The sequence below is a fragment of the Panthera onca genome, chromosome D3 (genome assembly GCF_046562875.1).
Source record: "Panthera onca isolate mPanOnc1 chromosome D3, mPanOnc1 haplotype 2, whole genome shotgun sequence".
In the NCBI taxonomy this organism is placed as follows: Eukaryota; Metazoa; Chordata; class Mammalia; order Carnivora; family Felidae; genus Panthera; species Panthera onca.
Window position 1 is genome coordinate 38,972,094 of NC_138350.1, and position 24,025 is coordinate 38,996,118.

General features: G+C 37.9%; 1 protein-coding gene across 4 annotated transcripts in view; it reads left to right on the top strand.

Annotated features, from left to right (window-relative positions):
- The window catches only part of DLGAP1 (DLG associated protein 1), an 892,830-nt gene that overhangs the window by 97,556 nt on the left and 771,249 nt on the right, over positions 1–24,025 (top strand). For all 4 annotated transcript variants that reach the window (XM_060613343.3, XM_060613345.3, XM_060613340.3 and 1 more), the window contains exon 2: positions 23,819–23,965. The gene's annotated coding sequence lies outside the window, so the exon portion shown is untranslated. The remainder of the gene's footprint in view (positions 1–23,818; positions 23,966–24,025) is intronic.

The following is a 24,025-nucleotide window of genomic DNA, read 5'->3' on the forward strand; positions in this document are numbered from 1 at the left end:
TTACAAATGGTGCTTTGCCTGAATGATCTGCTTAATCACTGCGGTTTTCACTATTTGTGTGCCTTTGGTACTCCAGTCTCTATCACCACCCTGACTGCTTTCGTGAGCTGCAGGCCTCCTATTCAACTGGCAACCAACCCACTCCATGTGACTATTCCACAGGAATTTGCTATTCACTATGTGACTGCTCTCCTCTTTCCTCTCTCCCCTAGATCGGTTTTTCTGTCTCCTTTATCGAGCTCAGCTAAAATCTTTAGATCATTCTTGACTCCAGCCCTTTACCCTGCACACCTGAAACATTCTCTAGGTGCTGCTGATTTTGCCTCTTGACATCTTTTTCAAATCCTGCCCCAGCCCCACCCCCAACTTCTAGTCTTAATACTTTGTCCTGAGACTTCAGTCCTAGCTTTTGCCCTTCACAGTGGAAATACAGGGTTGGCCTCCTACTTAGGTTTTCAGCCTCCAGTCATGCCCCCTGTCCAATCCTGTAACTGCAATTGTGACAACAATGCTTTCCTAACTATATCACTGCCCCTACTCAAGCCTGCTGCAGCGGAGTTTCCTGCCTAGGAAGAACACCATTCTTCCCGCCCCCCCCCCCACCCCCAACTAAGGCAAGAATTGAACCAGGTTTTATTTTCTCTCAGAATTCTTCCCTGATCCCATTTGCCAAAACCCCACTCCATCTACACACTTCTGTTCCCTTTTCACTCTGGGCAAAACTCCTGTTTATTCCCCTCTTGGGCATAATTCTATGTCGCTAACTATGGCATTGAAGTGAGGCATGGTTTCTATTCTTTCAGCATTGTCCCTGGGTGTTCAGTAGATACCTTAATTTGACTGCAGAAGATAGAAGACAGGGTCCTTAGATGGGGATCATAATTCTAGGGCAACCACAAAATATTAAATGACTTGAATTAGAATAAGAAAAAAAAAGTTGTAGGGACGACTGGGTGGCTGTAAGTTAAGTATCTGGCTCTTGATTTCAGCTCAAGTCATGAGCTCACAGTTGTGAGGTTGAGCCCCGCATTGGGCTCCGTGCTGCGTGAGGTGCCTGCTTGAGATTCCCTCTCTCTCTCACTCTCCCCCTCTGCCCCTCTCACGTTCACTCTCTAAAATTAAAAAAAAAAAAAGTTGTCGGTAACTGAGAACTTGGTAAGAATTCTTGTTCTTGATAATCAGAGGGTAAAACTGGGGAGGTTTGTCAGCTAGAGAGAAGACATAAGAACAATATTTGGCTTCTTAGTAAAATAAACACATGCACACTATACAAACACACACACACACACACACACACACACACACACACACACATATAATTAGGAAGAAATATTCCAGTTGAAGACTACATCTCAGTTGTAGGCAGAGGCAGTTCTATTTCTGGCTCAACCATCAGATGATTTTGTGACCTTAGAGATCTGTCTTGGCTTATCTGAACCTGTTTCCTTCCCTTGTAAAAACAGCCTCCTGGCTTGCTCTTTGTGTGTGTGTGCCTCTTTATTCTTTGGTCACAGAGAAGTGTAGATTTTAATGGTGGTTGTATTTCAAATAGCATTATATGGGAGGGATTACTAATTAATCTTAAAACCTTTCAGTAATATTGCACCACTCTTAAAAATGAAGAAAGGGGGAACCTGGGTGGCTTAGTCAGTTGAGTGCCCGACTTCGGCTTAGGTCATCATCTGGTGGTTCGTGAGTTCGAGCCCTGCGTCGGGCTCTGTGCTGACAGCTCGGAGCCTGGAGCCTGCTTCGGATTCTGTGTCTCCCCCTCCCCTGCTTGCGTTCTGTCTTCCTCTATCTTTCAAGAATAAATAAACTTAAAAAAAATTTTTTAAATGAAGAAAGCATTAAATATCTGTAAAAGGAGTCTGGGTTCTCCAGAGAAATAGAATTACTAGGCTATAGGGTATATGTGTGTGTATGGAGAGAAATTTAAAGGATTTGACTCATGATTGTAGAGACTGATAAATCCAAAATCTGAACAGACTAGCAATCTGGAGACCCAGGGAAGAGTTGATATTTCAGATAGAGTTCAAAGGCAGTCTCCTGGCAGAATTTCTTCTTTCTTAGGGAAGTCAGTCTTTTCTTAAGACCTCAGCTGATGAGGGGAGGCCTACCACATTATGGAAGGTCATCTGTTTTAATTATTAATCTCATCTAGAAATACCTTCACAGCAGCATCCAGCCATGTTAGTCCAAATGACTGGACAGTATTTGCCATGGCATAGCCAAGTTAACATAAAACCAATCCTTACCATATCTAAACCATAAAATTTAAATACCATTGGCAAAATTGGGAGAGAAAAATGTAATGGGTAAGAAGGACAGATTTGCTTGAAAATTCCTAAAATTTACCATCTAAATTTTATGACCATGCCTCTGGTTTACCATCATTAAAACTGTGTCTTAGGTCTTATATTTAAACTTTTTTCTCTCGGGAGAATCAGGAATTTTTCCCCATGTGACAATAATGTCTGTCCTGCTCTTTGACTTGAAGGTGATTAAAATGAATACGTTGCTTATGTTCTTTGTACAAATACATATTGGTAAAACAAGATTCACTCTTGAGCCTTTTGAGTAAAAATATGATCAACTGAATACTAAAGTACTATCTTTAAAAAAAACCTTAAGATTCCTGAAGAAACTAATTTACTATATCTGAGTATTCCTTCTGTTTCTGCAAATCACGTTTTTGGTATAACATTTGGTAGAATTGCTAAATTTCTTAAGGAATAATTTGATTTCTTAGTACTTCTGAAAGAAGTGCATACATTTAACTTAATCTGGAAGTTCTGCAATTTTTTTATCCTAAAACTTCTTGGGGAAGATGAAAGCTACTTGAAGAGGAAATGAGGAAAGTGATCATAATGGAGACATTTTTGAATCTAAAAATACTGACTCACATCATTGGGTTTATTTTTCAAACAGTTGAAAGAGCAATATACCAACCAATTCTTAAATTATACTATGCTGGTTCCTCTAATGCATCTACATTGTGACTTCTGAATAACTAACTATAGCATGTGTGAGATGTAATTGGTGCCTAAAATTAGTTTGCTTGCTGGTCCTGAAGCCAGTCCTTTATAATTTAGGTCAGCCAAGAAAATGCCAGTGAGCTAGATTAGCACAGTTCTTGCTGTTTTTGTTTAGCAGCTGCAGGCTAAGAAAACTGAGAACAACATAGGGCTGTATACTAAATTATTATAGAGAATTTACATATTAAGAAAATAAAGAGCAAAAAAAAATCACAATTTTTCCATGAGATTACTTGGTTATTTGTCTAAATGTCTGTATTGAGTTTGATTTATGGCATGGAAGGTCAGAAATACTAGTGACTTTTTAAAAAAAAATTTTTAATGTTTATTTATTTTTGAGACAGAGAGAGGCAGAGCATGAACGGGGAAGGGCCAGAGAGAGAGGGAGACACAGAATCCAAAGCAGGCTCCAGGCTCTGAGCTGTCGGCACAGAGCCTGACGCGGGGCTCAAACCCATGGGCCGTGAGATCATGACCTGAGCTGAAGTCGGACACTCAACCGACTGAGCCACCCAGGCGCCCCGCTAGTGACTTTTTAATAAGCTCTAAAAATGTGTATGGCAAGTGCTTCTGTATTTGTAATGTTGTCTCACGTTGTTAGGTAGAAAGAGTTCACTTTGGTAAGGGTAATGAAATTAAAGGACATTATGAATTTATGAATTATGAATTATGAAATTATGTTAAAAGAGAGAGCCAAGTAAATTATTTGGAAATTATGTTGTTTATGTCATTGCACCACTAAGAATGTTTTGTGGACATGTTTTTTTAAATTTTCCCGAATCACTGCCCTGTGGAACTTCAATACCAGATATTGATGTCTTCTGGCCCTTGGAACACAAACCATGGGTAGCATCTAAGATTTCCCACTTCCATGAGAAAGTCCCGTTGTTGAAAATACATGACTTATCTCTTCTCCATTATATTTAGAAATAGAGTTTTAAAAGGATTCAGCTGTTTTTCCTCAGAATGCTAACTTTTTAAGAAAAACTCAATTTCTTCATCCTTCCTTAAAATGGTTCAAAGTTTCCATTCTTTCGTTGACATTTGAAAACCTCATAAGACATTGTTGAGTAATTAGGACCCAGATAGACTGTTTTCAGGGTTTTAGGATAATAGGCTCACTTGATACTAGAACTTTGGTCAGTGAAATTTGGATTTAGAGAAATCTTATTGGAGAATGTGGCCCTTGACTATTAGCAAATAAATGAGCCATTTTGATGATCTCTATACATGTTCTATAAATCTTTGGCCAAAGTTAGAATGATTTGTTGCAATTACATATAATTCCACTGAAAAATCAGACTGTCTTACTAAAGAGGAGAAATAAGATACATTCATACTGATAAGGTTAAACAAACAAACAAACACACACAACTGTGACTACTTGCCAAGCTATTCACATCATTGTGGGAACAAAGAGCTTTTGACTTAATATTTCAGGGATAAATAACATCGCGTTTTTAAGTACAAATTTTAATTTCAAAAAGTAAGACAATGGGCAAATAGTTTTATCCGTTGAAGATGAAATATTTAAACTAAGAGGATATTTTTTATTGACTCTAAAACCGTAAAGAACAGGATTAAATAAATCTTTAAGTCCCTGTGCTTAGCACTGGCTAGCTCAAATCTGTTACGTTGAATTTCATTATTTGTGGTATTTATGCTTATGTATATTTTTCCACTGCTGGTTAGGCCAATTGTATTTTATTAGCTTTATTGAAGTAGAAATGCAATAAATCAGTGAATTACACAACTAAGATGGAGTAACTTGAAAGTATTTAGGGAATTACTAATTTACTAATTTCAGTCCAATTTTAGGACACTTTTCCATCCCCTGAAAAAAGATCCCGTCACATTACAGACAATTGTTACACCCTTTTCCACGCAACAGGCAACCACTGATCTGCTTTCTGTCTCCATAGATGCGCTTTTCTGAACTTTTCATAAAGATGGAGTCGGCTTGCTTTCCGGTTAGCTTGCTCTTCAGGGTGGGAACTTGGTTCCTAATGTGAGATTCTTTTCTAATACTGGTGAGCAAAGGTGTAAATCTCCTCCTTAGCCCTGATTGAGCTGCATCGTGTAAATTTCAGTATGTTGTGCCTTTTGTCTTCATTCAGTTCAAAAGATACGGTAATTGTCTTTGTAATTGCCTCTTGGACTTGTAGGTTGATGGGAAGTGTTGAGTTAAACTTGCAAGTATTTGGGGACTTCGCAGATTTCTTTCTGTTGTCATTGTGGAGCACAGTGTATAACGGGTATCCTTTTAAATTTATGATTTTAAGTCCTAGAATATTGTGTATCTTGGAATGTGTTCCACGTGAACTTGACAAGAATGTGTGTTGCTCTTGTTAGGTGGTGTAGTCATTAAAAACAACGTTGAGAGTATTCAATTCTTAAAGAGCTTGATTTTCTGTCGAGTATCAATTAGTGGAGCTGGGTATTGGGATTTCTAGCTATTACTGTCAAATTATCTGTTGCTGATTTTGATTGTCACTTTTTTCTTTGTACTTTAAAGCTCTGTCATTAGGTGTGTGTGTGTGTGCATGTCATATATAGTGTGACATATATATATATACATATACATATATATATATACATATACATAAACATATATATATATATATATATATATAGGATATAGGATGGTCTCTTTTATATGAAATGTCCCTCTTTTTCTCCAGTAAACAAATTTTATTTCATAATTGGCTTTGTCTAATATTAGTATAGCCACTTCTGTCCTTTTATGGCACTATTTCCCTGTTAAATCTATTGCTATCCTTTTATTTTCAACCTATTAGTACTTTGAATCTAATGTCTGGCTCAACTAGGCAGCATTTCCTGAATCTTGTTTTTTTGTTTGTTTTGGAATTTTTAAAATTCCAGCTTGACAGTCTTTACCTTTTGATTGCGGTATTCAATACAGTGATATTACTGTAATGACTAATATGGTTGGATTCATATCTACCATTTTGCTATTTTTCTCTCTCCGTCTTTTTTGTTTGTCTCTTCCTTTTATGCTGCCTCGTTTGGAATTAAGTAGATAGTTACTAATGTAAAGAAACCAACAAAGGAATGAATATGGTATTGTGTGTGTGTGTGTGTGTGTGTGTGTGTGTGTGTGTGTGTGTTTTCTCTAGTGGTTGCTGTAGGAATTACAATATGCATTGCTTGAGGTTAGGATCAATAAAATGCCAGTATAACTTGGAAACTCAGTTGCAATATGGCTACATTTCCTTCCATCTGCTTGTGTTATAACTGCCATATTTTTACATCTTAAAGTCCAACAATAGTTTTACAATACTTCATGCAGTTAACCTTAAATCAGTTAAGAGATGCAAATACATGTTCACAATCTCTTAGAATTACCCTATGTGTTTATCTGTTTTGGTGCTTTATTTCTTCCTGTGGATTTAAGTTACAACTGAGCATGACTTCCTTTCAGCTGAAGGACTTCCTGTAGAGCAGGTATGTTAGTGGGGGATTACCTCAGCCTTGCTTATCCGTGAATATCTTTTATTGCTCTTTATTTAAAAGGAAAGTTTTGCAGGATACAGGATTCTCAGTTGACAGGTATTGTTCTTAAACACTCAACACTTGAATATGTCCTCTTACTGCCTGCTGACCTCCCTGTGTATGAGAAGTCATTTTTCCTTTTGTGTCCTTCAAGCTTTTTATTATTTGCTTATTTATTTCTTGTTTTCGGATTTCAGCAATTTGACTGGGATGTTCCTACGTGTTGTTCTCTTTTTGTTTTGGGGGATTCTTTGGGCTTTCTGTGGATTAATGTTTGTCAGCAAATTTGGAAAGTATTCAGCCATTTCTTAAAAACTGTTAATCCTTTTGTGTCATTTCTTTTTGGGACCCTCATTTGCACACGTGATAGTATGCTTGACGATCTTCTCTAAGCCTCTGTTTGTTCATTTTTTTCCCATTCTTAATATTGCACAATTATTAACTGTTTCAGCTCGATGATTCTTTGGCCACTCTGAGCATGCTGTTGATGCCTTTGTGAATTTATTTCAGTGACTGTACACATGTTTCAGATGATCTGGGATAAGAGGAAGCTAGAAGTATATGTAAATGCTTCCTACCAGCTACGTTTCTTGGTGTTCTTGGGCTGTGGAATCTCCAGGGCCAAGGAAGCAGAGAGGCCTTGCCCTCCATGGGGCCTCTGTCTGTTACTGAGTGGAGAGGTCTGTGACTGTCAAGTACTTGGCCATCCGACTGCCAGACCTTGCAGAAATGAGGTGATATCTGCTGCACTTGCCAGCGTGTCAGTAAAGAGCAGATGGGGTTCTCTGTGGTTCCTTAGGTCTTACAGAAATCTTAGAGTGCATCCGACTCCAAATATTCCAAGTGTCTGGCTATTTGGAAGCAGAAGATGATCGGATAAACGATCGGAGAAAAACAATCATTCATACCACAGTTGAGAACCTTACGTGTTCCAGGCGTGATTTAAACACCGGCAATACAGAAGTATAAAAATGGACAAAAACTCAAACTCCATGAAGTTCGTTTGCAAACGGGAATCCACAGGTGATAAAGAAATGAAGGGTCTGTCGTTGTGACCTATGAGGTGGTGATTGCTGGGGAGAACAGTAAGGCATGGAGTGATAAGAAACCGTCGTAGAGGGTGATCTAGGAGTACCTGAATTGGGAAGAGAAAGTTACCCTTGTGGCTACCCATGGTGGTGGGACAGCAAATACAGAGGTTCTGCAGCTTGTACTTGGTAGGTTCTAGAAAAAGCAAGGAGGCCAGTGGACGAGAGCAGAGTAAACAAAGGGGCTAATAGTAAAGTACAAGGTCCAGAAAGTATAGGGTCTTTGGGGTCAGTAGAGGGATGTCTTGGACAAACGATAATTGAAGAGCATTACTTGGGTTACTGCGCCGAGCATCTACTCTAGAGAGCAAGGCTGAATACTGAGTTAGAACACTATTGGAAGAATGCAGGCCAAATATAATAGCAGACACAAATAGGATAACAGTGAAGGTTATGGGAAGTGCTTAGATTCAGGGCATGTTGTGAAAGCAGAGGCAACAGTAGTTGTGATTGGACATGATCTGAGACAAAGGAGAAAATAATATCAATATTTTTAGTTTGTGTTACAAGAAATGCAGAGTTACCTGTTTTGATAGAGGAAAAAAATCTAAAGTGGGTGGATTTGGTGGATTAACAGGCGTTAGTTTGGGGTGCATGAAGTTGAAGATGCCCACGAATTATCCATACAGAGACTGGCCGTGACTGCCGCATACAAATCTGAAGTTCAGGGAAGAGAATTGTACGAGGGATATAAATTTTGGAGTTGTCGATGGATAGAGAAGTCACACCTAGGAGACTGGGTGCATTTACCAAGGAAATGGGTCAACTGAGAAAAATCCCTAGGAAATACAGAGGAATCTCCAAATGAGACTGAGAGTGAGCCACGCCTAAGAGAAAAGGAAAACCAGGAGGGTCCATGAAGTAAAGAAAGAGTATTAGGGATGCATGGGATGACTGCTGTCAAATGTAGTCATACGGTCAGGAGTGTTAGATACGTGGTGAAGATTAGTAACTGACTTCTGGACTGAGAAAGATGGATGTTGCTGATGATTTTGACAAGGGTTGTTTCAGTAGAGCTGGTGGAAGGGTCAGAGCGATGACTGGAAGAGATTTAAAGTAGCGGCATGGGAGAGGTACTAGACAGCAAATGTAGACTGCTTTTGAGAAGATTGCTATAAAGGGGACAGAAGGGGAAGCAGAGAGCAGTAGCTAGAAGACTGGGGGGGGGGGGGACCCAAGAGAAGATTACTTATTGAACTCTTCTATTTTGAAAAGGTAGATGCACAGGGAATTGCAAACAAAATGTACAGCGAAGTCTTGTACCAGTGGAGATGTATCCTTAACTCAGTTTCCCTCCAAAACAACTTACGGCACTATAGTACCATATTAAAACCAAGAAATGGACGGTCATATATCAGAGGTGAAGATTCCATCATGTGAAATCACACAGTACGTGTGTGTGTGTGTGTGTGTGTGTGTGTCTGTGTGTGTATTCTACATGGTTTTATCAGATGTGTACATTTCTATAACCATTAGAACAATCAAGATCCAGAAATGACCATAATAACGTGGTTCCTTCGTGCTACACCACTTTGAAGCCACATGCCTTGCATTCCTGACCCCTTGGCAACCACTAATCTGTTCTCCACCTCTCTAATTGTGTTTTTTCAAGAATGTTACATAAATAGAATCATCGAGTATATAACCTTTGGGGATGGACTGTTCTCAAATGTTTACTTATTTTGAGAGAGAAAGAGAGCACGAGCAAGGAAGCGTGGGGAGATCGTGACCTGAGCTGAAATTAAGAGTCGGACACTTGGGGCACCTGGGAGGCTCAGTCAGTTAAGCATCCAACTCTTGATTGCGGCCTGGATCATGGTCTTACGGTTTGTGAGTTGGAGCCTCGCGACAGCCGCGCTGTCAGTACAGAGCCTGCTTGGGACTCTGTCTGTCTGTCTGTCTGTCTTTCTCTCTGCCCCTCCCTGCCAATCTCTCTCTCAAAAAATAAACTTAAAAATAAAAAAAAAAAATAAAAAATCAGACACTTAAGAAAAAAAAGACACGTAACTGACTGCGCCACTCGGGTGTCCTGGGGACTGACTTTTTATACTCAGCATAATTCTCTTGAGATTCATCCAAGCTGTTGTGCCTAACAAGAGTTAGTTCCTTTTTATTGCTGCATGGCGTTCCATGGTCTTTTATACCCATTGAGGGACATTTAGGCTGTTTGCTGTTCTGAGCTGTTACAAACAAAGTAACTATGAACCATTGTATACAGGTTTTTATGTGAACTAACTTTTCATTTCTCTGGGACAAATGCCCAAGAGTGCAAATGCTGGATTGTATGGTAAGTGCATGTCGAGTGTGTGTGGGTATATGTGTAGCTATGTGTGCGTTGTGGCACGTTTTTATTTAATTGCTAGGTAACATACAGTGTAATGCTAGTTTCAGGAGTAGAATATGGTGATTCATCACTTACATAAACACCCAGTGCTCCTCACAAAGAATCCCCTCCTCAATACCGAACACGCACGTTGAGTTTTTGTTTTGTTTTTTTTTTCTTTTGATTTTTGAGAGAGGGGGGGAGAGAGCACGAGCAGGGGAGGGGCAGAGAGAGAGGAGGAGAGAGAATCCCAAGCAGGTTCTGCACTGTCAGCACGGAGCCCAGACGCAGGGCTCGAACTCCTAAACTGAGAGATCATGAGCTGACCCAAAACCAAGAGTCAGATGCTTAACTGACTGAGCCACCCAGGTACCCCGCCCACGTTGAGTTTTACAAGATCCTGCCAGACTGTTTTCCAGAGTGGTTCTGTAATTTCATGCTCCCGCCAGTGATGTATGAATGACCCAGGTTCTCCACACCCTGGCCAGCATTTTGTGTTGTCAATCTTCTTAGCCATTCTGATGTGTGCATAGGGAGAGATTGTTTTTCCGGAAGGGTAATTGCAGAAACATTGGGAGCCTACCTGTACCTCCAGCCTCTTCTTAGAGAACTTGAATATTGAGTCCCAGCCGATACTGTAAAACTTTGAGCAGTTGCTGTGTCACGTATCCATATAGACATAATGTCGGTTTAAAAGAAGGCTGTGCTTAGTAGATGAGGTTTGGAGATCATCTTGCTCTGTGGCATGAAGGGGCGTGAGCTCGGTACAGAGACCCTAAACCTGTCACCAGTGAGAGCGATGATCAGTGAATGTTTCCTTCCATTTCACAGCATGAAAGCTGAATGCAATTGAGTAGGGCGTATCTGGGCACTAAGATTGCCCAGATGAAATGGAAAATGTATAGTACTTAGTGGCAACGTAGGAATGATGAATTTGAGTTCATGGATATTTTAAACCTATAGATCTGTTGATCACAGAGATGAGAATATGTAACTTCAAGGTACCTATCACTTGAGATAAGTTCATTAAACACTGGTGAGCCTAACACTAAACCACACGACGAAAAGAACGCTTGAAAGTCATAGTAGGGAAAAAATAGATTTAAATGCATAAGCTGTATTAATAAATAAACAAAACACTTGAATATACATCTGAAATATGAAGTTTGAAGATTTCCACCTTCTAGGATATAGACTGTTTTCATGCTTAGACTGAAAACAGTTTTCTCTAAGCCAAATTGGTTCATGGTAAAAAAAAAAAAAAAAAAATCCAAAAAGCAAAAAGCTGTAGAGAGCCTTTCATAATGAAGAAGGAATTACCTTGTGATGGAGAAAGGGAAACCTGAAAAGTGCCATTTGCAAGGGACGGCAGCCCCTTGGGAACCCGAAGGAGTCTGTGCTGTGGTTGTTTTGCTGGGTATGGGGCTCCCTCTTGATGCTGCTTGTAATAACTTGACTGAACAGATGTAGCCACTTAAGGTCATTGGAAACATGTCAGCTCAGGAAGGTTGATCAAGGAGGCATTGTGACTTGCTGCCCCATGCTCAGGGGGAAGCCTTTATTGAGCCAATGGGTCTCCTGGGACCTAGAGAGAGAAGACAAAACAAAGCAAAACAAAACAGGAGACGAGCGGCCAAGTGTTCAGAAGGCAGAGAGCAAAGAGTTGAAACCCAGAAGGCTTTGGTGTGTGTGTGATTTGTATTTTAAATGTTATAAACTCCTGATTTATGAAAGACCATTTAAGACATGATTTTCTGAGAGCTAGAATTGTTGCTCAAATGCTTGCTTTCCTGCATTTATTAATCTTGTACTTGATGTATAGCGTTTTGATGATACAGTTCCAAAAGACTTAACAGGGATGAGTAAAGGAGCATCTATAATTTCAGGTTGACAATCGTCATGATCACAGAGGACATAAGGGTTTAATTGTGCTGAGGACTAAAAAGTCACAAGCGACCCCTCTTGTCTATGAATGTACAACCATCTAAACAAAAGTAATTGAGAGTCATATACAAAGGATTATTGATAAGGAAACGTGAAGTCAAACAAGAACATAGGCTTAGACATTTCCATAAAATACTGGTCATGAGTGTGCTTTAAGGGCAAAGGCAAGACTATGTAGAGAATTCTGGGTGGCGATTGCTGGGGAAAGGAAATACTGGTTTCTCTTAATTCACATGGAAACCTTAAGGAAAAGACATCATGTGTAGGTAAGTGGATGTGATTGTTGAACCGCTAGGAGACTTTTCAGGCATCAGGGGCTACTTTATAAAACCAGAATCACAGAACCTTTATCTGCCTGTGGAAGCTACCTTGCGGTCTGTGTATATGTGTGTTTCTCACAGCCATTAGAGCAGTGACTTTGACTTAGCAGGTACTAAGTCAATGGCATTAGCTTGATCAGTAGGACTTGAAAAGGCAGAAGGGATAGCTTTCCAAGCTATGGTGACGGAAAAAAGTATTGGTGAGAGGCTAACTTTGCACAAACGTGATGGGTAAGGTGCTGAGGAAGTGGAGAGATTTGGGAGCATTTTACTCTGAAGGCCATGACATCTGGCATGCATAATAAAATGGGCCTGTCATATTGCAGAGTCTAGAAGCATAAGCTTCACCTTTTAGGTTACATGAGAGAACAGCCAAAGTCAGGTAAGAAAGAAATCTGGCAAGAGACAAGGAGGTATGTGTCTTCATTCTGCTGACGTTGGCACATGCCTCTGAGTGATTAAATACAGGGTTTGGCATTATTGAAAAAGTTGATCAAGCTTTTCTAGAATATTTTTCTTGACTGAGCTTACCGCGTGGCACATTTCAGGACCTCATAGTTTTATTTCAGATTTTTTAATTAAGTGCAGCGATTTGTGATGTATGACTCTTCCCATTAATACTTAACAATAGAAAAAAATCACATTTGAATATTTCAAATATGCTGAAACAAACTAAAGGATCATTAGTTGTGAATCTTAGCATAGTTCAAAGGAAATACATAACATAAACTTTGAACCTAGGGTAATAGGTTGTAATTGTACATGAAATCTAGGTTCTTCATAATGAAACTCATATTTTGATAAGTGATTAACTCTTCAAATTTGTCTTCATTTTAAAAGAATCAGAATAAAGTGAAATGAAAATGCATGATTTCAGTTACAGATTTTTTTCCTTCAGTTTGTTTCCACATGGTACAGATTTTAAAATAATTTATAGTGCTGTAAGTATCTGTATCTTTTAAAGTTAGGTAAATAGACTTCTGTTTCTAAGAGACAATGAGCTAGATTTTGAGTGAGAATGACCTAAGATTTTAGCATGTGCAATAAAATCAAATTGATCTCACAGCTACTAAGAACTTACTTATTTATACCACGGTCACATTTGTATGGCTATTTTTATAAATTCTTACAAACCAGAAAACTCCTCCCCCAAGTATGTCAAGCTTAATTTTCTGCTCTGTGGAGCACAGCTAGTAGGGTAGCGAAGCCCAGTGACATTTTCCACAGTGTGAGTTGCCAACCACTAGAAGCCTGTGGCAGCGTTTAAATCTACAGCAAACAAACTAACAACTGGTTGAAGAACAGATTATGTAATTCTTCTTCAATATTTCTTGGCGTGGTGTTAACATCACTGTCAGAATCCTAAAGGCAGAACTTGGGAGCGTCTGCTAGGGCAGGATTTTAGTGGAGCCAGGAGCCAGTGTAACCCGTGCTGTCGTGCAGGTTACTTTGGTTAACTTGTCCATCTTGTGTTAAACTCCTAAAGAAATGGATCCTATTTGAGTGGGCTCACTTAAGTGTGTGTTAAGGCTGTGAGTTCAGTGGTCGTTACTGCTACAGCATAGCCTATATTCATGTCTAAGTCTCCTGGAGAGCACTGATGAATAAGATAATAAGCCTCTATTTGGGTTCTAATAAGGCTTCAGTAATTAGATGAAACCCACAAATTGAAACATTAGTAATCACAGTGGGAAGAGTTAAATTCAGAGGTACTAAAAATACTGTATGAACAGAGTAAAACGTCAAAAGAGGACCTCTCCAGTATAATGGACAAAAATACTTGTCACGAAACTCTATTAAGGTTCTAGAGGAAATATGATTATAAATGGTCCTATTGTAGTTCCTCATTTTTTTCCCTGGGTCTGTAAATGACATTGTATGTATGCACAGTTATATCTCATTTACTTGGAAATGGTGTTGAACAGAAAGGTGATGAACAAGGACATTTTCTAGATAATTGGAACATCTCCTAGTTGCCAGATTTAATTTATTGTGCTTTTTAAAATTGAATGTAGATGTATTTCCCAGCCTTACCTTAACAGAAGATGTTGATCATAATTGAACTTCTTTTTGCCATAAGGGTGTTTCCTTATAGAATTTAGAAAAACAATATATTGTGAACTGGCCATATTCACGACACTGTAGTATAGACCCTGGGGATAGTATAGAGGCTGATAGAGATCGTGAACATCTCACATTCTATTGTTCTAAATGAGTACTTGTAGGACTAGTACTCCTACCTCATGTGATTATGATTTAGTTACAATTCTGCCTTACATGACAGAATATCAGTTCCTTAAGGGACTGTACGTTCATTTCTTTTTTTAATGGGACTTTCAGAGAAAATCATGGATGACTGCAGTTGAGATTCCAAACTCACTATTGTTAGTTGATGGATTGGAGTTGATAGATACAGAAAACTGGAAATCCTATCGCTGTTGGAGGAAAATGTGACTGTAGTTTAATATGGAGGGAAATTGAAATACCCTATTTTGTGTTAGCACCTTACTATAGCTTGACGTCTATTGTTTAAAACAACATAATTCCTCATTAAAATGTTTGTAACACCGTCAGTTTGGTACACATAAATTAAAAATATTTTTCTAAGATAGCTCAGAGTGGTAACTCGGCAATATTCACCAATAACCGATAGCTCCTTGCATTTTTTGAGAAGAAATAAACACTGTGACAGATGGAACAATCAGCATTTATAGTAAAAGCCAGGCTCTTACCTTTTCTTGCTCTACAAAGCAGTAAACGGATAACTGAAGAATCCATTCTCACCAAAGGGATTGAAAGATAAAAAAAAATGATTTTCCTTTCTTCTGTTATTTTAGGGAAGAATATATTCTCAGAAATTAACACTTGGGTTTAAGTGCATCCTTCGGAAAGCTCTGAGATTATGGCGTGTTTCAACAATGAAAAAAACAAAAGGATACATTCAGGAAAAAAATTTGAGTCATAACCTACACAAAGTAAATCACAAGAATCTAAGTGTGCACTCTGAACATGAGATGTGCTGGGTTATACTTGCGTGAGCCCACTAGCATAAATGCACAGAATATTAGCACCAGTCCAAAGTACTCCCTTGTCATACTTGCTATTTAATACCTCCAGAGGTATTAATCGCTATGATGCATTTTTCCACTATAAATTCATGGTAATAATCTTTTTTCAGTTTTATGTAAATGCAATACCCTGTGCTTGATTTTTGTTTCCATTTCTCCATGTTATCTCTGTAGGATTGATGGGGTTGCAGGCAACAATATTTTAATATCCTTGGTGGCTGGAGAGCTGTTGAACAAATACAGCATAATTTATTAATGAGTTCTATTATTGATGAGCATTTTCCTTGTTGGCGGTTTGTGGTTTTCATGAGTAAGAAAGCTATGAAGATTCTGGTTCACATGTTTTGGTGCACGAACATGGTCATTCCCTGGGATACACCTAGAGGCCATTGCTGATCAAAGGCTCTGCATTCATTTGTTCAACTTCAGCTGTACAATCTTTTAAAGTAATTGCACCAATTTACACGGGACCAGTCACGTGTAAATTTCACTTCTATCTGCTAACACCAGGTTTTTGTAATTGGAGCCATTTTTCTAGAAGCAATCTCCTTTTACCTTTCATATTAGTGTACAATCCATCTGGCATTATTTTTATGTTTTGGGCAAAGTGTGAGGGAAGTGGTCAAGCCTCATTTCTTGTTGCACATGCATTTGCAATTTATCAAGCACCATTGACTGAAAAGATGCAATTCATTGTTTTCCCCATTCATTGCAATGGCATCTTGGTCATCAGTTAGGTACCTATATATGTGCGGCTGCGTTTCTTGACTCTGTCCTATGTTGTAAGTTATTGGCATAAAGTTTTTTTCTGACATTTACTGCAGAGATATCCTTATTTTCTTTTAAAAATCTTTTTTAATGTTTATTTTTGAGAGAGAGAGACAGAGCATGAGTGGGGGAGGAGCAGAGATAGAAGGAGATGCAGAATCTGAAGCAGGATCCAGGCTCTGAGCTGTCAGCACAGAGCCCCCCTACATGGGACTCGAACCCAAAAACCATGAGATCATGATCTGAGTCAGTCAGACGCTTAACTGACTGAGCCACCCAGGCACTCCAAGATGTCCTTATTTTCATGTGATACTGCTAAATTTCACTTTTGTCTTCTTAACGTCTTAAGAGTTTCTAGAAACAGCTTTTGGGTTTTTCCATTATATACCTGGTTTCAACTCAATTGATTTCTGTATTTGTTCCTTTCATCTATTTTTGAGTTGTGCTAGTCTTCCCCACAAGTGTTGTAAAATGTTTTCAAACTTTTATTTTGAAGCAAGTTGAATTTCAAAACACTTGGCAAAGTATTACTAAGAGTTCCAAAAACCCATCACCCAGCTTCACTAAATAGCAACATCTTATGTAATAACTGGTGTAATTATGAAATGATGAAATTAATATTGATACAATTCATAAGCCTTCTTTAAATTTTGCTGATTGTGCCACAAATGTCCTTTTTGTACTTCAGGATCCATTCCAAGATCATACATTGCATTTAGCTGTCAAATCTCTTTATCCTCCCTTGATGTGGGGAACTTAAACTTCATGTATCTTCATGACCTTGATGTTTTTGAAGAGTGCTGGCTGCTCAATTTGGGGAATTGCCCTTAATTTGTGTATGTCTGACATTTCCTCATGATTGAGTTCAGGTTCTTCATTTTGGCAAGAACACCTCAGAAGTGATAAAGCGATCTCAGTGCCTCATGTCAGGAGTTAGGTAATGTTGACATGTTTCATTCCTGGTGATAGTGAATTTGATTACTTGATTGAGGTGGAATCTGTCAATTTTCCCCACTACAAAGGATGTGTGTGTGTGTGTGTGTGTGTGTGTGTGTGTGTGTATTATATATATATAATTTATATATATATATAATTTATATATATATATAATTTTTATATATATATAATTTTTATATATATATAATTTTTATATATATATAATTTTTATATATATAATTTTTATATATATAATTTTTATATATATAATTTTTATATATATAATTTTTATATATATAATTTTTATATATATAATTTTTATATATATAATTTTTATATATATAATTTTTATATATATATAATTTTTATATATATATAATTTTTATATATATATAATTTTTGTATATATATAAATTTGTATTTAATAAGTATCTTATGGGGAAACAGTTTTAGACTATTCAAATATCCTGTGTTCCCATATACTCCTCCCTGGTAACATCAGCCTCTTATCAGTGGTGCTTGCTTCTGCAGTAATTATTACTCTGATGTTTGTGAGACACCGAATCTTTTTTTAAATGTCTATTTATTTTGAGAGAGAGAGAGAGAGCGCACAGACAAGCAGGGTAAGAGGGAGAGAGAATCCCAAGAAAGCTTTGTGCTGTCAGCAAGGAGCCCAATGTGAGACTCGATCCCATGAATGGTGAGATCATGACCTGAGTGGAGATCAAGAGTCAGATGCCTAACTGAATGAGCCATCCAGGTGCCCCCCCAAAAATACTATATTTGCATCATTCCTTGTATATTGCTTTGAATTCTACTTCAAGAATAAGCTATCTCCTCTTTATTCATGCAATTGCTTATTTGTAGTATAGACTCAAGGATATTTATTTATTCCAAGAGATACAATTCATTGTTATTCACTTTATTCTAGTTTTGGCCACTGGGAGCTCTTTAAGAAAGCTGGCTCCTCTATTCCTTGGGCTTGCCACCAAATTTTGAGCATTGGCTTCCCTACTGTCATGACAAGATCTTGCTGGCTTTTCTTGCCCCATTCCCTTAATCTCCTCTCTGCCTCATTCCTGAAATTGACAGTTTCTCCAAGGATTGTTGGTTCATTTTATTGAAGAAGGGTACTTGGAAACCAAGATCAGTGATCACACCTAGGACCTAGATCTTTGCCGTTGTTTCTAGGTCCTCTCTCACCTGACGGAGATAGGACTTACGCGTGTATATATACAAACAAGCATGTACACACATCTATCTTATATCTAGTAGTGTATATATGCACATACCTCATTGTGATTTCATTGATATATCTGATTCCAGTCCAACATAACAGGGTTCATTCTGGCAAACTTCCCTCCGTCACTAGTGATTTTTAACAACGAGAAACCTCATTCTCATTATCATCAATAGGTTTAATTATTATAAATACACATGAAGTACTTTAAAACACAATTTGATAGCACTGTGAAAAATAAATCTTTAGCTACAGTACAATATGTGTGTAGCCTTAAAGTAAGCAAGCAAAACACGGTTTCAAAAGTCACTTAGATGAGTTCTCTTCATTCCTCTCCCTTTCAGTGTGGCTATATTAATTTATAATGCGATAACCATGAAGAATGTTTCCGAGTATTAATGTCATAATTCTGTTATTTGTAACACTAAGTTATTGGATGTACTATTCCTGATTCTATAGCATTTTCCAAGTGTCAAATCATTCATAAGTAGAAGGTTTCACCCTTCCTTCTCAGTTCTTCTACCTTTAATTGATTGATTTTTTTTTTTTTGTCTCATTCCTTTTGCTAATACTTTCAGGACAATAGTGAATAATAATGGAGAGAATGTGCATCTTCCCCCTATTTCGCATCTGAATAGAAATGCTTCTAAAGTCTTCTCATTAAGTAAGATACTGGTTTTAGAACTGAGGAGTATAAATATTTTTCATCTCCGTGCCCTCTATTTTCTTGAGTAGTTATTATAATGAGGGAATGTTGAAATTTCATTAAAGCATGTATGGACGTACCTATGGTATAGGATGTTAGTAGATTTCCTAATATGAACCAACCTTGCATTTCTGGAATAAAACACACTTGGTTGTATGCATTAGTCTCTTAATGTGCTGTTATTTTCTGTTGGGTAAAGTTGTATTTAGTACCTTTGTGTTGATATTCATAGACAATACTAGTATATGAATTTCATAAAATGTCTTTTTTTGAACACAGCTCTTAGTTGAGGTACCAACATTTTACTGACTTAAACAGAAGTATTCTCTCACTTCGAATTTATAGTGTGTTGGAACAATTGGAACAACTTATAGAGCGTTGGGACTATTTGGTCTTTGAATATTTTTTGGATTTCACCTGTGACACTGTCTGGCTCGGTTGTTTTTATGAGACTGATCATTAATAACTTTCTCTGTTTCTTCTGTGGAAAATGATCTCTTGAAACTTTGCCTCTCTGGGGTCAATTTTGGTAGTATGTGTTTCCCTGGAAAGTTGTGCACTTCATCTAGATTTTAAAACTGAAAGCAAAGATGTCTTTTATAAGCTTAGATGTTTGTAGAATAGACCCTTATGATTTTCTTTTGTTTTACCTTTTTTAAAAGTTAATTCCTCGTCACTTCTTAATTTGCATAGTTTTACCTTTCCTCTTTGTTTTTCTGGTCAAAATAGCCATGTATATTTTGTTAAAAAAAAAAAGTCTTAATTCCTTCATTAGGCTACTGTTTTCTGATTCTCTGATCACTTTCGGCTTCTGCTCTTAGTTCTTCCCATATCAATTGTCCATTGACTTTTGAGAGAGAAATTTAATTTGTTAAAATTTTTTCATTGCTCCTAATGAAAATACTTCACTGTAAGAAAAAAAAAATGTGATAACATGATATCATGAAAGACTTCTTTTTTGGAAAATAACCAACTGATTGTAAATTTTTTGTGGAAAAGAGATAACAATAACCAATGCGATCTAAAAACAAAATCAGAAGATGCAAATAACCAGATATCGAGACTATAATGTTCGAGTTACTACAACAGGGTGGTATTGTCACCAAGGTGGACAAATGGATCATTGTTTGGATCTAGAAAAAGGTGACACAAACATGGACTCAATATTTATGACAAAAATTAAATTGCAATTTATTAGGGGAAAGATGGTATGGGTCAGTGGTGTATACATATGGGGAAAAAAATGATTCTTCACCTCCTACCTTAAATCATACACAAAGGCCAATTTCAGATGGAGCGTAAATCTATATGTAAAAGATAAACCATAAAACACTATAAGAAGACAGAATATTTCCATGACCTTGGACTGAGCGAATCTTCCCAAAATAAGAGCTAAGAAAAACATGAACCTTAAAAGACAAATGATCAATGGAAAACTAAAAGATTCTTACTCAACCAAAATTCATTGAGAGTGAAATACACTACAGCCTAAGAAAATACTGACAGTAAATATTATGAATGATGCTAATTAGAGTAAAACCTTGGTTTGTGAGCATAATTCACTCCAGAAACAGGTTTGTAATCCAGAGCACTCATATATCAGATCAAATTTCAAGAACCATTGGCTCAGTTGTGATCATGTGACATTTAGCATCATGTACTACTCATATTGCAAGACCTCATTATCAACTTAAAATTTATGAGAAATGTTTCCTCGTCTCATGGAACACTTTCAGGAGAGGTTACAATCCAAGGTTATACCATATATATACACATACATACACATATATGTGCATACATATACACACACACATACACATGTGTGTATGTATATGTACACACACACACACACACACAGTAGATTCTTAACCAGAATATATAAAGAAAGCCCACAACTAAAATAACAAAGTGGACAACGTATTGAATTGAAACTTTGAACTGAAACTTCACAGTAGGTAATATCCACAGAGTCAAACATTTTTAAAACCTTCACTTTTCATGGGGGAAAGGCAAATTGAAACCACAATGTAATGCCACGATATGCCCACTAAGGTAACTAAATGAAAAAGACTGAAAATCCCAAATATTAATGATGATATAAAACAAACCGTAGTTTTACATACCGCTAGAATAATAAATGTCTCGCTCGTGCATAGGCACGCGCGCACACACACACACACACATATGCATGTAGGACTGGCTGAAAAATAGTTGCATTAGTCTCCTCTCCAGCTTATGTTGCTAGAAATTTGATAGGTTTTTGAAAAGGATTTATAGGAGACATTGCTTTGCCTTCTCATTCTCTCTAAAGCCAAAGGTTGGCAGAGGTGATGAGCTAACACCAGAAGATGGGAATATTGGATGAGTTCTTCATGGAACAATCAAAATTTATTCCCTAAGCAAACAATGAAGAATGCCGATGATGGTGGTAGGTGATAAAAATGGGCAAAACAGTATAGAGCTGGAAGGCGTGAACTTGAGACTGGAGTTGTTGAAAGGCACCAAGCAGTGTTACAGATGTGGGATGTTTCTGACTCAGGAGAAGCTGCAGCCAAAGAAGAGTCCTCCTGGGAGAACATTGCAAGGGATTCCAAGTCATTCATCCCAGCAGTTGTCATGTGAATGGTGGAGATTGGGGAAGAAAGGAGGGGTGAAAGAGAGGGGTGGGGAGCAGGTAGGGTGGGAAGTCAGGCCCCTCTGGGTTGATTGGGTTTTTCCAGATGCACGTGTCTCGGAGCTACAAAGTCTCTCCCGCAGGTGTGAAATAGCGTCAGCAGACAACATAGTGACAATCTTGGAGGAGGCCATCAGGTGCGCCCAAGGAACTGGAATATACCAGTAGACAGTTGTAACTCTAGGCAACGGGTTGTGCAATCATAATTGAAAGGAGGAAAACCAAACGGGATAACAAATATGGGCAAACATTTTCATCTTTACCATCACAAAAAAGCAAGCTAAAATCAAAGCCAACCAGGAAGTTCATTTCCTTTGCCTGACAAATACCAAAAATGTAAAAGTTACATCCAGTGACAGCAATGAAATCAAACTGCTTGTCGTTCTATGTCATGACTAGCACAAATACCACGTTCTAAGAAGACGGCCTGTGAATATACATTGAAATCTTGCACCTGCTGGTCGATCTGGTGATTCGACCTCTGCAAGCGAAGCCAATGGTTAGGAACGTTGATTTAGAATTTGCTTGCTGGAGTTAGACTATATGGATTAAGGCTGTGGTTCTGTCATTCCTATTGATGTAAAATCAAGCAAGTTACTGAGGCTCCTTGTGCCTCAGTGTGCCCATCTGTAAGATGAGATTAATTACAGTACCTACCTTGTCAGGGTATTAGGAGGATTTTTATACGTAAAGCAATTAAAACAATGTGCCTGGCAAATGCTAAGCCCCACGTAAGACCTTGTTACTATTTTAGGTCTGCAACTGCTCATCAAAAATTCTAAAGTTTTCAGAAATCAGACTTTGTTAGATTTTAGAAAAGTAATATGAAATATATAGAGGCAATATGATATAATGCCCCCCCCCCCAGGGTGTTCTGGGGAAGGGCCCATAGTTAAACCCATTAATACTTTCTTTGTAAATTATAAGAATATTCATATTGAGCATTGTAAATAGTGGCTTCATGTCAGTTCAGGTCAGATGTGATTTTCCTACCAAATAAGAATTAAGAAAATCCTTAAGAGAATTGTTGGAGTCTGGTATTGTCATAAGGGTTTACGCATCTGTGTTCCATGATATAAAAAAAGTGAAACTTTATGTAAAGTATATAATACATTATTTAATAAAATATTTATGAACTATTAAAACCTTGAACTGCTTGTTCATATTGAGTTAATACGAACTGCTTGTTCATATTAAGTAAGTAAACAATACAGTATTGTTATATGTGTAGGAAAAAAGCTCACCTTAGAAAAATAGTCTGGAAAATAATATACCATGTTGTTAGCAATGGCTATAATGAGGTGGTGGAAATAGGTTAAATGTTTTTATTTTCTATTGTATTCAGATTTCTAATAAAGATACTACTATTATAATGAAAAAAAAAAATCAAATGGACTTAGTATATAGCCTTAATTGTTCTGTAAATTTGATGAGTAATTTGAAAAAGTTGTCTTTTGTCCATTATCTTTCCGTGGTAGTAAATGTTAGTATAAATCACTCCTTCATGATAATTAAGTAGAAAAATTTCTTTGAATGTTCTAATGTGTTTCACATGCTGAGTTTCATTGGCTAATTTCAGTTGCACTCTGTCTCGTAAAACTTAGTATAAACTTAAGGCAAGTTTATGAAAATTAGTATTTTTCTTTTTTTTTTTTTTTTTTTTTAATTTATTTTTGGGACAGAGAGAGACAGAGCATGAACAGGGGAGGGGCAGAGAGAGAGGGAGACACAGAATCGGAAACAGTCTCCAGGCTCCGAGCCATCAGCCCAGAGCCTGACGCGGGGCTCGAACTCACGGACCGCGAGATCGTGACCTGGCTGAAGTCGGACGCTTAACCGACTGCGCCACCCAGGCGCCCCGAAAATTAGTATTTTTCATGAAACCAATAGTAACAGCTAAATTTGATATATTTGGGTGTGCCTGGGTGGCACCTTTATTAATTTGTTCCTTTCATGGTCATCTGCAGAAGGTGTCCACAGCTTGTCCAACAGGGAGGTGGGTGGCTGAAATGTGACATGAAGTCTGGGCGTTGGACCCAGAGCCGACATTCTTGATGAGTAGGTTAGCCTGCCAATGAATTACGCTGAAAAGATAGGATGAGGCTAGTATTCATGTGGTTTGACAAGTATATGTAATATTGAAAAAGTAACGACACAGCTTTAACAGATATGTGTTCGTTTTCTGTCGCCACCTGTGTTTCAGGACTTTGTGAATGGTGCTTTGGAGCACCTTCAGTGGTCACTGCTCATCCCTCTTCCCGGTACACTTTCTGGAAGGGACCAGCACACATCCAGTTAACTCACGTCAATGGGCTTGTGGAACAGATCACGCTCATCTCACTGAGATCGGGTAAGAGTTTCAAAATATGTTTGCTCTTTGCAGGTAGTATCTGACCTCATGAGCTGCTCT